Source organism: Narcine bancroftii, chromosome 7, assembly GCF_036971445.1.
Source record: "Narcine bancroftii isolate sNarBan1 chromosome 7, sNarBan1.hap1, whole genome shotgun sequence".
NCBI classification, from domain to species: Eukaryota; Metazoa; Chordata; class Chondrichthyes; order Torpediniformes; family Narcinidae; genus Narcine; species Narcine bancroftii.
The window spans coordinates 175,151,919-175,164,148 of record NC_091475.1 but is presented as its reverse complement, the minus strand read 5'-3'; the positions used below and the strand labels follow the sequence as shown (position 1 = coordinate 175,164,148).

Here is a 12,230-nt window from a genome sequence, read left to right as displayed (position 1 = left end):
TCAATCAGATATTTTACCTCCTGGACCCCTAGAGAATTTCATGGAATGCCTGCAGTCGTTCGGCAGCAAGGGGCTAATGAATGGGACATTATTGATGACACACAATGATGCATGTTGAATGTAGGTTATACATCATGGTCAATGTCAACACAGTAGCATCCCACGTTGACTGAGAATACCGAACCTCAGGTGTAAACACGCGGTGAGATCTGAATTTTTAGAGTTCTGGTCATTCCAGTGTGAATGGCCACTCCGGGAGGTAGGTGTGGTAATTTCCACAGAAAAAAAAAATCAGTTAAATATAAAAAACGTAACTGCTTTATCAGTTAGTTGCCAATGTACATACCCATCAACGTGTACCTGATTGTTGGCAAAATCCTAGTCACAGCCTTTTCAGGTGAGATATAATGTGGCCTGCAGCAATGCAGGTCCTCAACACGAAGTAGTTTTGAGACCAGTTTCATAAGGAAAAGTCGGATAGGCCACCAAGACTCTCAATCTTGATGCAGTGTCTTGACCCAAAATGTCAATAATTTCTTTCCCCCCCGACAGATGCTGCTTGATCGACTGAGCCTCTCCAGCAGTTTGGTTTCTGTGCCAGAAAATACATTGGTACCAATTATTTCCGAACAATAAAATACTGTATGTTTATTCCCCATAATTGAGGATGCACTTCAACAATGCCGATGTACTCAATCACATAAAAATATTAAATAGGAAAAATCAGAAATCAAACATTTTTCAGTAAAATTGGACACTAGTGCTTTGCTACTTTACTGTATGTGAGTTTTAAGATCCTATTGCTGTCTTTGAAATATAACAAGAGTTATTTGTTGAAGGAATAGAAAAGGACATTGTTTAAAGAGAGAATACAGAAAGGTATTTTCAAAGAAATCTGAGAGAGATCTGTGGCCTTGCAGACGAAACAGCATAAATATGCAGATTTAGCAAGTCCTTAGGAAGATAAATGGATCTAGTATCAAAAGAAAGAAATCTTGCTGTAGCTGTACTGAGTATTGGTGAGGCCATATCTGGAGAACTGCATGTGGTTTTGGTCTCCTGAGTTCAGAAGTGATATACTTGTATTGAAACCAGTTTAAAAACCATTCACTGGTTTCATTACTGGGATGAAAGGATCAACTTATGAGAAAATAATTTGAGCAGATTAGACCTGTGTGCATTAAATAATGGGAAATGATCTTATTGACATTTAAAATAGTGAAGGGGTGGAAATGATAAGGTAGGTGACAAAAGAATGTTTCCCTTTGAGAGGAAATCTAGAAATGAGACAACATTTCAGAATATTAAGTGTCTCCTGTTTAAGGAGGAGGGATTTCTTCTCTCAGTGGCTCTTGAACCTTTGCACTTCTCCACTTCACAGAACTATGGAAGTAGAATCATTGAAAATATTAAAGGTTGAGAAATATGCAATTTTAGTCAGTAGGGAATTCAATAATTTTGGAGAGAGTTGGGGAAAGTAGAGAACAGTATTTTACTCCTGCCCATTGTTCTTATTTTGCTTATGTTCATAAAAGACTATTCAATTACTCTTTGAACATCACATAAGCCAGCTGACCTGGCTTTGGACAGGCTAAAGTGAATTGCTTTGTGAGTGGCGGACTCAATGGCCTGAAACCTGTCAAGGAGATGAGTAATCTGTTGGCACCTAAATTGCAGAACCATTATTTCAAGCTTCCAAAATTAGAGTAGTTTCATCTGAGACCACAGTCACACAAGCCTGTTCCCTGATTCTTTCGCTCTTTTTCTTCAAGCTAGCTCTCTGCTTAATCAGCCCAGGTTTCTGCTCCTCAAAGAGAGCTACGAGCTGTGAATGGGATATTTCTCTGTTCCTGCAGAAGAGAGAAGAGTGCAAGTGTGCCAGTTCTCTGCACAAATGATCCATCCATAGCACCTCTCTATTCTTGCTTCTAGTCGCAATCCTGTCTATTCATGTCCTAGTGAGGGGAGGAAATCTAACTGCATCTGTTTCTATTTGTCAAGAGAACAAGCATCTAGCTGGAGCAGAATGAGATTGCATTGAAACAGTAAGACAATGCTTCACCTCCACATGTGACCTCAGCAGCTGTCAGCCCAATAACAATGATGGGATTGGTAGCAATTACCAGCAAATAAATACATCTGGCCTCTGTACAACCTCCTGCAGGAGCTTGCAGATGGACTCCTCCAGGCTCTTTGCCATTTTTTGCATTCAGCCAGCTGGCTTAGACGCTCACTAATGATCTCAACCTGTGTCTGCATCAAACTGGATACAAAAGTATTCCAGATGTGGGCCCTGTCTGTGTATTCCAATGAGGAAAGTGGCTGTGGTAGTCCTTAGATACATTTAATGCCAGATTAGTGCATGGTGTAGATCTTAATAATGTTCATCCCTGGAAATGTGACTGTACATCCCTAGCAAAGCCAACTCCTGCAAAGGTGCAGTGGGAGTCAGGCATGGCTAATAGAGAAACATCAAAGAGAAAGCAGCACAAAAATTGAGCTTGTAATCTCCAGCAAAAACTTCTTCATGATGCTGCTGCAGGATGAACAGCAATTGGGATATCCACCAGAGATCAAGTGTATCTGAACGTAGTGGTCACAATTAAACATTGTTAGTGATGTAGAGATGGTTGGATGCTCAGTGCCCATCTGTTCATGAAATGAAGGGCCATCTCCTGTATGGTGAGGCAACCCCTCCAGTAGCTTCCCTGCTATTTCCTCACTGTCGCTGCCTCAGTGGAGAAGGCAACAAACATTAAGTAATTTTATTCTCCTAAATTGGTAGGCTGTGGTGAATGTACAGGGTAAAATATCATTGAGGAGAGAGTCGGTTTGTTGTGGAGCATGGGTGGTTAACATTTGGTATGATTAACTCACTATGCATTTGTTTTTAAGTGTCTGAATGAAAGGGTAGTATTTCTGTTGGTCTAGGCAAGTGGTTTTCAAACTGCCCCCCATTTCACTTTAAGTAATCCCTATGCCATCGATGCTCTGTGATTAGTAAGGGATTGCTTAAAGTGTTATGTGAGTGGGAAGGGAAGGTTGAGAATCACTGCTCCAGACCCAATTGCTAGTGAAATACTTTGCTTGAGAAAAAAAATGTCATTAGCCCATTTCCTTTGGAGTTATGAAACAGTCCCCACAATGAGTCAATTAGGTACAATTAAAATAGTGGTTTTCAAACCTTTTTCCTTACACTCATATACCACCTTAACCAATCCCTTACTAATCATAGAGCACATATGGCATTAGGTTTGCTTAAGGTGAAATGTGAGTTTAGTGGGGGAAACTACTGGTTCAAACTCTAAAGCACATAATTTATGAGGTCATTAAATTTATTTCACTCTTACTTCACAGTGCAAGGTTTTCTACTTCTGGAAATTACCACTGTGGCCATCTCCTGCCGCATAACTGGGATTCCCAATGTACAGGGCCAATTTCAGCCACAGGACTTCAGAATACCTGAGTGGAATGTAGTTCCCTCCCTTTTTCCTGCAGTCTCTTCCCCTTCCATACCAGCCATAATATTTATTATTATTCTGGACATCAAGAAATATGGTTCCATCCCAGCCTCAAATTAATTCAAATGAAATACACTAAAACCCCTGGCATCCAGCACCTACAAGAATTGGTAGATGCTGGATACACGTATTTTCCAGTTGCTTGAGACTTACTCTAACAATGCCTCACTAAAACTTATCCGCTGCCTCACGATCTGATGATTTCTGCTCACCAGACAAATCTAATATACGGCTACCCTGATGAATCTTGAATCTGCTAAGCCAGCATTTGAAAAAGAACACGGTGCCTCAATATTCTTCTTCTCGTGGAACTCCATTCCTTTTTCTTGCAACATGGGTGCTGATATGCAATTACCTTCAGTCCTTTTAAAAGTAAACCATTCAAAAAGAACCTGGTCTTTTAAGTCCACCCTCCAGCACTATAATGATACCATGTGTCCTCACAGTTTGGCGGGCAGCAACCTCCTTTGAAGAAGACCGCAGAGCCCACCTCACTGACAAAAGGCAAAGGAGGAAAAACCCAACACCCAACCCCAACCAACCAATTTTCCCTTGCAACCGCTGCAATCGTGTCTGCCTGTCCCGCATCGGACTTGTCAGCCACAAACGAGCCTGCAGCTGACGTGGACTTTTTACCCCCTCCATAAATCTTCGTCCGCGAAGCCAAGCCAAAGGAAAGAGAGGTATAAAGAAATTTTAAGTCGCTCAACACTTAATCGGTGTCAGACTTCATATAAAATTGCTTAATTTTCAGAGACTGGGATTTAATTTTGTAGATGAACCTAATGTTAAATTCCTTCTGCAGCACTGTACAAATTTCACCTTTTTCTAGTCTCTTATATATTTGCATTCTGCTTTGTAGTTCATTTCCAACACCTCTCTCTTGTCTGGATCCCTCTACCTCCATCTCAGGAGTCAAACACTAGTGATATTTATTATAAGCACATTGCCTTCCACAGCTACCCAGATATTACATGCACCAACCCTGTCTTTTACAAGGACATCAACCTTTCAGGTTTTTCCATCCATGCCAAATCTATCCTTAAGACAAGGTCTTTCACTCCATGACATCTAAAATGACCTCTTTCTTCAAGAAACATAGTTTACCCTTGTATTGGGAAGGGTTGTGGCTGTCATGTGACAGCACTGCCCTCTATCTAGTCAGAGGGCACATCAGCTGCCAATCAAGGTTTGGTTCCACCCCATCCATTAATGCACACTTTGCTGTTGGCTCCATGCAAATTACCTGGACTAGATTCCCCAGCCTACCTGTACTTGGCCTTGGGCCATTAGCTGTTGTAATTCGATGAACCCTCTTAGGACTGAGCCATTTTACCTGTAAATGACTTGGGCTGGACCCTCCAGCACTATAATGATACCATGTGTCCTTTGATCTCTCTCCTTGCCAGCTTGGGACCATCCTGCTTCACTCCAGGCCTAGAAACATGGAAGGGTGCTGGAGAAACTGGTAAGATGTGCACGAGTGTTGAATTAGTAAAGCCATACCTCCAGTGAGTCAAGGAGTGGTGGGGCATCATTATGATATTTTCCTTGATCATTGTATGTACCAGTTCAGGGAGGGGGGGGGGGCACGGTATTTTTCCCACATTCATTATTAATCGTACACATTTCTCTGCCGATATTACTTTCCCACGACTGCTGTAAAGTGTGTGTGTGTGTGTGTGTGTGTGTGTGTGTGTGTGTGTGTGTGTGTGTGTGTGTGTGTGTGTGTGTGTGTGTGTGTGTGTGTGTGTGTGTGTGTGTGTTCTATTACCATTTCCCACACTGCCTTCTGTCAATAAAATCCTTCACTACAAAAACTGTCTCCAGAGTCCTCATCTTTGAGACCTACCAAACCTGTTTCCTCACTCACAACAACCCTCTACTGTGGTCAATGGAGCCACACCTGCAACTCCTCTATTCTCACCCTTCTGCTCTCACCTCACCCTAATGACCTTCCACTCTACCAGCCACCACATCCAGTACATCAATCCATTATTTCTGGCAGCTACGGTGATCCCATCACCTGTCACATCTTCCTCTCTCCTTTCCTGTCTGGTTTCCAGAGATCACACATTCCATGACTCCCTCATTCACTCATCACTCCCCAGCCACTTTCCCCTGCAACTCCAAGAGGTTACACATGCTCAATGGATACAGGCCGAGGCAGAGATTCAACCTTTAATCTCACCTATTGCATTTGGTGTTCCTGACGTGGCCTTCATCAGTGAAATTGAAATGTCAGTTTTTAAAGCGGTAGAAAATTATTTGACACAAATATAAAATGTTCTAACTGCATTGTTGACCATGGAATTGTTCACGGCCATTTTACTTTTTGATTCAAGTAGATTAATCACCTCTGCCCTTAAACTCTGCCCAGGTGTCCCCACAATCCCAGGAACAAATGCCTGAGGTCTCGTGTTGATGGTGCTTTTTCATGAGGAAACAACCTGTGCCACCTGTTTGATTTTGATCTAGACCACAGGAACAGCGCAAGCAATGACAAGTTATGGACATTGCAGTCTCGAGCTTCTATGACTCAGGCTCATTCCAACATACCACGGGGGAGAAAAGCAAAATCACCAAGCATTTGCTTAAGCATTCTTCACTTCAACACAGTGTTGCACGTTTCTCTATGGAAGTTCAAAATAAAGCTGGAGTTCCGACTTAGTTGATAAGCACACAGTTGCCTTTGGTAGCTATTTGACTTTCCCATAGGTTTCATGATGACACTGAAGCAATTACATTCAAGAGATTATAACTGGAAGAGCACAGATATATTCATGGAGTGTAGGGCTGAAAGAGATAACAGTGTAGGAGAGCAGGAAAACCACGGCGGTATTGAAAAAAGGCACGATCAGGTTGAAGTGAGATTTTTTTACTTCAGCAAAAGTCACTGTAGGCGAGCAGTCACATGGACAAAAAGAACATGGGCAAAGAATTGTGGATAACTAAGTTTACAGACACTAGAATGAAGGCAGCCAACTAAAATTCCTTTTGGAAAGACAAATTTGGAGTTTAAAAAAAAGACATGGCTGAGGATTTCAGGAGTAGACAGGCTGAGACAGGTGTGGAGTGAGGTAGAAATAACTATCCGTATGCAGTAAGACAAGAATGAGGTTGAAAACCAGATATGAAACCAAGGTTGTGAACAAGCTAGCTCAATTACTGACAATTTTAAAGAAGTGACCATGGAGCCATTAGCAAGGGAAAGGAATTTTCAGTTTTTGTTGGGGGAATTTCAGTTCTCCCAATGGGGAACCAAGGACAAGTCATTATATTTTGGAAGGAAGGGAAAGAGTAAAATTACTCTTTGCAATCTGAAAATGCACATGGAATATAGATGCAACAAATCTGGTGAAAAGCCAAGACCTAGATTGAAGTTCAGCAATGGACCTTGACCAATTTAATAGGACTGTTGTAAAACATTAGAATTTATAACAGACAAAATCTTAGAAACTATGCATGGGCAATCAGCAAGAATAAACTAATCCAAAGTTGCCACTAAGCGAGTGGAAACCAATAACCATGGTGTAGTGAGCTAATTAAGACATATTGATGTGAATGTTTTCTGAGTCCCCAAAGGCACTAGCTTCATTGGCCTGTCTTAAAGCTATAAAAGATTATTGTTTTGCAATTTGTTTTTCAAAGAAGCAAAACAATTTCAGAAAAGTCTTAGTTAGTCCTTATTCCTCCATGGAGATTTCTGTTCAAATTATTCACATGAACAAATGCAATTCAGATTAAACCTTCTGATGCTTTGTGAAAAACACATTTTTGATTAAAGAAATTTTATTATAGGATTATCTTAACTGAGATTTCTATCAAATAATCCTAGAAATTTCATCCATGCAAAGCCATGAATGATGAAGCACAAATCAAAAGGAAATGAAAAGAAACTCCAGAATAATCCTGTAAGGGTTAAAATGCATGCCACAAGTATATTCTGCAAGCAGCCAGAAGATGTTGTTTACATTCTTTGAGTGTCCCCATAGAAATGTTTTCTTAGCTAAGGTCTCTCCCTCTCTGCATTTTTAACAGTCAGTTTCTGGGTTTCTTTTGTTCTGTGAAGTTGGAAAGGCTTGAGATGGTCCAAAAACTTTAAATGACCATTTTAATCAATGTTTAAGTATAATTTAATTGTTTTATCATAGTTTTAGCACTGTATAATAAAGTTGTACTAATGTAGTTGCTCATATACAAGTGATAAACTAAACTCAACTTCAGAATGGACTATTTGTTTGAACGAGTCATGAACAACAACATTCAAGTCTCTCCAGGTGATTATAAAGGAAGATAGTCACAATATTTTGTAAATAAAAGAGGAACTATTAACTTGTTAGTCAATAAAAAATGGAATCTAACGATAGAAAATTGGAAACTGGATTTGGAATACTGACTAGATTGATTGTGCTCTGTTTAGAGCATTTGAAAAAAAGCACAAATGTCAAGACCATTACCAAGACCAGTAAGATCAGCCACAAGGAAATGGCTGAAGTTCTGCCACAAGATAGTGGTTAGGAGGATGGGCAATCAAAATTGAAAGAGTCAGATATTAAGGCAACATCTAACATATAGGATGAAATGAGACCCAAGGATAATGCGCCAAATGCAGGAAGCAGGAGAAGTAAGAGGAGTTCTAGATCAGGCTCCAGTATTACAAGTACTGCATCTGCAAGTGTAAAAATTCAGGCTGATATGGGAGCTCTTGCAAAAAAAAATCATTCTAAATAAATTCAACATAGATGAGCAGAAGAAGCCATTAAAGAGGAGCAATTGCTTCAAGATAGACATGTCTTTGAAGAGCAGGCAACAGGAGTAGTTGAAGAGGCATTTCAAGAGACCACGCCTCCCTCCCCATCTGAGAAGGAGAAGTGGAGGAGACGACCTGCAGGGATGGTGACAACAGCGGTGGACCAGTGAGGGGGCTTGCAGCTGAGGGACCAGTGCATGAGACGGGCTGCTGGTGGCTCGAGGGAAGAGCACAGCTGTGGGCTGCTGGAGAATGAGCCAGGCTGCAGACTGGCTCAAACTGGCTAGAGAGGTACCAGGTATCGGACTGGGATGTGAAGAGGTGCCGAGGGTGCTGAAGGATCCTGACCATTTCAGAGGATCTGGAGTTTGGGTTGCCAATGGTTCAGACTGGGCTCTGTGTGGCTGCGGGGGCTGCGGAAACGGTGCAGGTGAATCTACGAACATTCGGTGACTCTGGGCTCTCTTTTGCTTCCCTCTCTCTGCCTGCAAGTGGTGCTTAGGCAATTCCTGCCGGAGGCGAATCTGTCTGCCTTGCAGCAGGCAAAAAGAAATTTCATGTAATATGACAATGTTTTATTGCCATGACAATAAATTGAATCTTGAATCTTAAAGAGATAAAAGGACCAGTAATTGCTTCAAGATAGATAGGCCTTTGAAGAAAAGGAGCTGCTGGATCTGGAAAGAAATTGCTGTTAATCAGGTCAGGTCAAAGGAACTAGAAGGCTCAGTGGTACATGGTGCTCAAATTATCTGGTGTCTCATTTTGAGGAAGGACAAAAGAAAAAGAAAATATTTGATACCAAAGCTGAGCCAGTCACAAGATGTGCTTGGTCATGAACTAGACAGGTCAAGGCACGGTGGTGCCAGATCTCAAACTCCAATGATGAAGCCATGGGACAGAGATGTGAGCCTACTGCCATCAAGACTACTGTCCACTCCTGGCAGGTAATAGAAATCTGGATGAAGAAAATAACATACATCAGGCATGACAAGACGAGATGAAATGGCTCCATGGTTAGTTTAGTTCTATGCCCAAGAGAAAGATTCCAGTTTTTGATGGTGACCCACTTGAATTCCAAGTGTTTATGAAAAGCTTTGAATGCAGAATTGAAATTGAGTGTCAAAGGTCAGAGGATTGTTTATATTATTTCCAGCAGTTCACGATTGGCACACCACAAGATCTTGTAAAGAGTTTACAATATATGTCTCCTAATAAAGGATACAAACAGGCCAAATTGTTACTGAAGCAGCATTTTGGCAACAAGTATAAAATTCCTACAGCTCTTTTATGGTTGTTTAAAAGACTGGATGACATGAAGGGTTTACAAGCTTATGTCCTCCAAGAGGATTTTGCAAAGTCATGACTGAGATCGACAATCTATGAGAGCTTGACATATGCTAATCATGGTAAATAAATTACCCTACTGGATGAAAGAACCATGGGGAAGTCAAGTTGTTGAAAACAAGAAAAAATATGATGAGACAGCTACTTTTAAGGATTTGGTGGAGTTCAATGAAGGGTGAGTGGATGTTGTCATACATCCAGTGAATGGAATTATCAAAAGATACTCAAACAGTAAGTGAAGAAGTTGAGAAGTCCCTTTGCCACCAATGTATTAGTTGCAGATAAGGAAAATGAAAGTTTGCCTGTTGTGAAGAAATATTTGTTCTGTAACAATACACATGATTTGGAAAAATGCATAGGCAGAAAATCTTTTTTTTTTAAAGGGAAATGGAATATGTTTTGGCCGTCTGTGTAAAGGACACATCAGCAGAAACTGCAAAAAGTGACTCAGCTGCGACATAGTAGTCAAAAACATCCCAAAATGCTACCTACCTTCCAGGAAAAGAAGAATATGCAAAAGGAACAAACGACAAGAAGCAAATTAAGTCTTAAACCTTGGTATTGACAAGTGGTCTTAATGGGGCCAGTGCAGATAACTACAAACTCTCAATAGTGCTTGTACAAATTAAGGCCAAGAACGGGAATGCAACAGTATGTACACATGCATTTCTTGATCCAGGTAGCACTGCGTCATTTTGCACAGTGAAACTTATGACTAAGCTTAATCTTGAAGGAAGTCCAAGATTCTATTGAAAATCATAGGACAAGAAAAGGTAATTGAAACTAACAACATTTCAAAGTTAGAGGTATACAGAGTGACAATTTTTGTTGATCTCCCAGGCATATACACACAGACCATTCCTGTGCATAAAAGAAACATCCCATATCAAAATAATGTAGATTGGTGGTCATATCTGAGGAAGGTTTATGTACCAGAAGACACCTCTGAGGTAGAGACACTAATTGGTTTAGATGTACCAAAGGCACCGGAACCAAAGTAATAGCGAGCGTGAGAGGTGGTCCTTGCGCTGTCAAAACTATGGTTGGATGGACAATTAATGGACCATTAAAAAGAAAGAATGATATTCTCAGAAGCTATCAACAACATACTTGTTGTGAAACTCAACAAACCATTGAAACAACTTCAAGACAGACTTTCTTGAATGCCTTGACCAAAAACCTTCACAAGAATACAAACAGTTCTTAAGATTCGATATTACAATTTGCCAAGCTAGTCAATGGTTATTATTGTATTGAATTCCGAAAGCATGATGTGAGTGGAGAAAGTACCAAGAACCTCATCTCAAAGTGGAAGAAACTCACAACCCAAGAAGTCGTACAATCTACCAATACACTAGAGGAGAGGGAATTGGCTTATAACAAAGGAGACTCTAAAGGGTGATACAGGGAACTTTCTCTTGAAGATTATAGGCAAACATTCCAAACTACTTCTGAAGAAAGGAAAGCAGATCAAAGTGAAAATAACAAAAATCTTGCTGATGAAAATAAATCAAAAGCATTTAAACCAGTACTGAAAGAATGGTTTTCATAAAAAATGGATGAAAATAATGTATTAAAAGATGCTGCAAATACTGGTCATTATTTTTGCAAAGCTAATTCTGGGGCAGGAATGAAACAAATGTCTGGGAACAAATCTGAAAGTAGCTTTTGTAGCCTAGATGCACCAGTAGACAAGATCAATGAAGAAATCTTGCAACAAGTTTTAAAATGAGCAAGCAGAAAATTGTGCTAATGGTATAAAGGAGCATTTGATTAACAATATGATGCAACTGCCTTCAGAGTACAAAATGTTGAAAAAGGACTTTGAAATATTGGATATTGCAGAAAACAGTGACCAAAAGGTTTTTAAACTTTGCCCTTGGAAATAAAATAGATTTTCAGAAATCTGATCAGCGATTGTGTAACATAATGTCTTGTTTGAATATGAAAAAGATTCATTATTCAGTTAATAATTCAGATATAATCTGAACATTCTTCAGTTTTGAAAGTGACCAAAAAAAGCAGTTGTCAAGAATGGAGTTAATTGTAAATAGAATTCGTAAAACCAAGCTAAAGAAATTAATGGAGTTATTAAAGAAAGGGATTTAGCCTCGTCAAGATGCATACATTTGGAACAGGAAATTCATTTTTTGAAAGAGAGCATTATTTAATGACAACTGACTATGGAAAACAAATCAAGAATGTACCAATGAAAGCCCAGTTAATAACAATGCAAGGTGAAAAAAATTCAAACATCTTGAGTATACTACAGCAGGGCTGAAAGCAGAAGTACCATGCATCAAATAACCTTTTTATACCAGGTCAAGTTACTAACTTCTCAGAAGATAATGGGAAAATAACTTCCCTATTTAAAGAATTAAATGCAGAGAGAGAATCTAATAAAAGACCAAGATAAACTGAAGAAAATGAGATTGATTTGGAACCTGAAAAAATCAGATCTGGAATTGCAGGAAAAAGCAATTGATGCCAGAGTTGGGGGTTAATGGGTTGTGGATTAATGAGTTTGAGGAACCAATATCAATTTTGACCAACCACAGAAGAGAAAGAAAAGAATGAACATACCTGTTGTTGTGAAGGTTAAAGAGACT

At 39.9% G+C, this 12,230-nt stretch overlaps 1 protein-coding gene and 1 long non-coding RNA gene across 5 annotated transcripts in view; one reads left to right on the top strand and one right to left on the bottom strand.

The window, feature by feature from the left end:
- Positions 1-12,230, bottom strand: part of sgcg (sarcoglycan, gamma) — a 527,276-nt gene that overhangs the window by 405,323 nt on the left and 109,723 nt on the right. The window lies entirely within an intron of this gene.
- LOC138740114 (uncharacterized) lies at positions 2,688-6,130 on the top strand. The gene is made up of 3 exons (XR_011342682.1): positions 2,688-2,759; positions 4,931-4,989; positions 5,902-6,130. It is a non-coding gene; the product is annotated as an uncharacterized lncRNA (long non-coding RNA).